Below are 4,791 nucleotides of genomic sequence, written 5' to 3'. Positions count from 1 at the left end.
ATAACCCAGCTGCTGGGTAACTATGGGACAGAACACGCGTTGGGTTGTTTTGACCCAAGTGCTGGGTTAAATCATTTGACCCAATATGCTGGGTTGTTTATTTGACCCAACCAGTGGGTCAGATTAACTGTGTTGCTGGGTTAAAAACTACCTAAATATTGGGTTATTTGTTGTCTAATTGCCTTGCTACCTTTATATTTACCAATAATAATATATAAATCACAAAAGAATGTAAAATTATTATTGTTTTTCTGTAATACAGTTACACAACACAAAAAAATGCATCTGTAAATGTCAATTTAATGAGTTTTCATATTTCTTTTTAATACAGTTTTCAAATAGGTGCAGCTGTCACACATTTTGTCCAACCCTTACAGACACAAATAACGGTTTTAGTAGATCAGTTTCTTTTAAACACAAAACTGTAAACAAGGCACACTATATTCATATTCTTTATGTCAACATTGCAGCAGCAGAACACTCAAAAATGAATTATTACCAAATTAGAATCATTCCAAACATTATGCCATTAAAACTTAGCCAAACAAAGAGTCCACCAGACAATTCTTACAATTTAAAACATGTTACAAGTGGCCAAGAAAAAAAACTTTTGCCCTCAAAAACTTCACACATGAAGACTTATGTCCATCAATATGATATACTGCAAGCTGGAGAAATTCCCAGGCAACAAGTCCGCTTCAATGGCATGGCCTGGAACAATGGCGATGGCCTAGAAATGTCGTTGTCTCATCCCAAGGCTCAAATCCACCATGTTGGTCCCCACCTGTTAATTATACAGCATTTAGTCTTGCAACATAACTAACATTTTAAGTTAAGTGTATTTTATGAACATAAACATAGAGGCATGAAATAAATGCTCATTTTGCTTCTCAACTTTTCATACAGTTGTGGTCAAAATTATTAGAACACTAGTATTTTCACCAGCTAAATAAGGTTTTAAGTCAGTGATTTCTCTTTTGCTGTAGTGTGTCAGTAGGAAATATCGGTTTACATTTCCATTCATTTTGCCATTAATTGTGATAATCCAGTGACATTTTTGTTTGCACAACAGCCAGTGCTCCACACAGGATCTGATCTCATCATCATCCAGAAGAACTGTGACAGCGTCTCCAAGATGCTCCAAGAGACCTGCCTGCAAAGTTACAGTACTGTTAAGAGTTTTAAGCACTTGTCTAAAAATGTCATAAAATGATGCTGTCAAAAATAATGTCATAACTAAATGTTCTTTATCAGTTAACCTTGATTAACTAAATTAAATCAACATTTGGTTTGACCATCCTTTTGCGTTTAAAGCAGCTTTTGCCCTACAGTAGGTGCACTTGCACATAGTTTTTCAGGTAGCTTTGCAGGTAGGTCTCTTGAAGCATCTTGGAGACGTTGTCACAGTTCTTCTGGATTTAGTCTGTCTCAGTTTGTTCTGTTTCTTCATATCATTCCAGACAGACTGGATGATGATGAGATCAGATCTCTGTGTGGAGGATTGGCTGTTGTGCAAACAAAAACCTCACTGGATACACAATTAAAGGCAAAATGAATGTTTGGAAATGTAAACTGATATTTCTTACTGACACACTACAGCAAAAGATAACAAACACTGACTTAAAATAATTTTTTAGCTGGTGAAAATACTACTGTTATAATAATTTTGGCCACCACTGTGTTTATATATATATATACACCCTTATTAGAGCAGAAAACGTAAAACAAAACTTACAGGTTGTACGTCAATGAATGGCCTCCGGGATTCCGTGGTTGTGGGTCTGAAGACCTTTTATCCAGAGTGGGCAGGACTTTGAAAGCACTTTCCCCTTTAGCATCTAAACCATAGGAATAATATGCAAACTGTGAAACATATTTTATAATCAAAACAACAAACTGAAACCCTTTCATATGAAGATTTCTTCATTCCTTTAAATAATGCAAATTAATTCCCACCCTCATTCAACTACTGCAGGTTAAGTTTAGGTATGGGGTCAGATTCAGAGATGTAGAATATGCTCATGCAGAATAAGGCATCAGTTTGTGCTTCATAAGTACTAATTAACAGCCAATATACAAGCTAATAAGCAACTAGTTAAGTATTACTGTACCATTGTATTTACCAGTTGATGTGTGTCAAATACAGTTGCATATGTTTTTTATAGATTGACATATTATAAGAAAAAGCTTACCTTAAGTCATGTCACCTTATCCCTTGCTGAGCACTCGCAAGAATTAGGTCTGCAACTGTAGCCCAGTCTTCAAAAAGTCTGCCTCTGGATATAGCTTCCTAAAGTCTTGTGAAATCTGATAAAATCTGAAAAACAAATGTGGTTCAATAAGTTTAAGGTTTATACTGGTCTCCTAGTTTGTAATGCAACACAGGCATTCACTAAAATGCCGTTCACATGCCGCGCCTAAAAACGCGTGAAAACGCAAGACGCGTCGCTTTCTCATTCTTTCCAAAACGCAGCTTGCTCTCACATGGCGTCTGTCGTTGCTAAGCAACCATGTCCCGTGCCTGGAAAAACGAGCTTCCAATACGAACGGCATCTACATCTGAAATAACAAACTTCAGTGCGCAAAAAACACGACATGTGAACGTCCGCATACACCACGAGAAATTAAGTCTAACTTTACATACTGTAGCTAAGACAACATTACATTTAAGTAATAAACAATAGTACATACCAGTCATATTGTGGTTTAACATTATTAAAGTAAGGGACATAGCGTTTTAGCTAATGCAGATAAGTTACCTCAAGGAAAAAAGCGCGAAAATGCTCAACATAAAACATATGGATCTATCGTTGGATTTGGCACGTCGCAGACATTTACTTGAAAAAATATGCCCTTAAAAGATACATTTTTGTATGGAATTATCTAATTTTGACAAAACATTACAAAGCCATACAGTATGCAGACAGTAAAGGAACTTACCCCCGTATTTCTGACCTACTCTTTCCATAAGGCGTTAAAATAAAGGCCATGTGTATACTGTAAGTTATACAAATAACACTACACACACACACACACACACACACACACACACACACACACACACACACACACACACACACACACTTTATATAACAATAAAGCGATTGTTGAGGCAAAAAAGTACATCGCTAGGGCTAGGCTGCTTAAGTTACAACGTTCGTCATTCACGGAATAAAATGCCAACCCCGCACAGCGACATATCAAATATTGCATTAAACAGTGAAATCAGTGTGCTCTAAAACACAACTTATTAAAAATAAAGGTAAATAATGATATAATCATATTAATTTACCTTATAATCCTGCTTGCTGCGAGGTGCGTGACCGCCTTGGCAAGGAGACGAGTGAAGAATCCAGAATGTTCGATGAAGTGAAAAAAATAAACAAACCGGTTGGGTCAAAATAACCCAACCCAGGTGTTCATAGTGAAAGAACCCCTTATAGTCCATTTGACCCAGCATGATCAACCCAACTGTGTGTTTACAGTGCCTCAAACAACCCAACATTTTGACCCAGCACAATTAACCCAGCAATGTGTTTACAAAAATAACCCAGCACTTTTTAGAGTGTATATATATATATATATATATATATATATATATATATATATATATATATATATATATATAATAAGAAGGCACAGCGGTGCTTTTTAACATTTTGGCAAAAGGCAAACAGACTGAATTCATTTTTTTTTTAATAAACAAATTGTAGTCACATATGCAGTTACACCAGTCCACCACCAAATGACCTAATCACTCTATTTTTGATAATATTGATTTTAATTAAGAAAAATAAGGAGCTGTGTATCTTAATGTCTGCATGAACCGGAAGTTCACTAACGGCTGTAGGGGTGTGGTTCGCCAAAGGATGATGCAGATCATCGGATTAACTTGCACAGATTAATTGTTCACCTTAACACTAACAATGTGCACTAACAAAATAAATATTGTAAACTTTGACTTCATGCCAAGTTTAAGTTTCAAGTGTATGGTTTTGTTGCTAAGAATCAAGCACATGTAATACTCTGCGGAGTGGCAACATAGATACTGTGAAGTAACAATGTTGTGGTTATTTTTACATTTTAATATTGTTTGGTTGAATCAAATAGGGAAGGAACAGGCCTTATAGGCTGCAGTTGCCATTAAGATTGACAGAAATCAGACATAACCTCAACTGAACATTCCAACAAAGCTAAATATTAATTCTTTCTGGTCCTCAAATCTGATTGGCTGAAAGAAAGGGCAATATTCAGGTGAGACTGGAGCTCCAACTGTTTCACCGTTTGTATCTCTCTGTTGAGTTTTTGATTGTCGTTGAATCAAAGCGGAGTAGCTTCCTTTTATTAGGCTCTTTCTCCACATCACTATGTAGCAAACAGCATCTTCCTTCACATCCACCACAGAACTGCAACATTCTTCTCATAAGAAAACTTACCTGTGTCAGTTAACAAGCAGCATCAAAATAACTCCAATATACATCCAATTATTAAAAGGAAATTATATAGTAGTGGCTGCACTTAAATGAACACTTTTCACACTGTTACAAACGTACTCAAACAATAATACAAAGAATAAAATCCCAAGAATACTCAGTAAACTCAACACAATACAGCTTCCCACATGGAATTGCTAAAACACAAATAATAAACCATCCACCAAAAATAAACACATATATGTTAGTGAATATTTTAACAACAATATATTACTTAAACTGGGACGGATGGCTAATATAACTAAATAAATAAAGCAGATTTTACAGAGAACAGGACAACCTTTCCTACCTTCTCATA

At 35.8% G+C, this 4,791-nt stretch overlaps 1 long non-coding RNA gene across 1 annotated transcript; it reads right to left on the bottom strand.

The window, feature by feature from the left end:
* Nucleotides 1-294: 294 nt before the first annotated feature.
* Nucleotides 295-3,537, bottom strand: LOC141331186 (uncharacterized). The gene is made up of 4 exons (XR_012355240.1): nt 3,293-3,537; nt 2,193-2,317; nt 1,736-1,838; nt 295-784 (listed from the first exon to the last, which is right to left on the bottom strand). It is a non-coding gene; the product is annotated as an uncharacterized lncRNA (long non-coding RNA).
* Nucleotides 3,538-4,791: the final 1,254 nt, after the last annotated feature.

Source organism: Garra rufa, chromosome 1 (genome assembly GCF_049309525.1).
Source record: "Garra rufa chromosome 1, GarRuf1.0, whole genome shotgun sequence".
Lineage (NCBI taxonomy): Eukaryota > Metazoa > Chordata > Actinopteri > Cypriniformes > Cyprinidae > Garra > Garra rufa.
The sequence above is the reverse complement of the archived record's forward strand: the minus strand, read 5'-3'. Positions and strand labels throughout refer to the sequence as shown.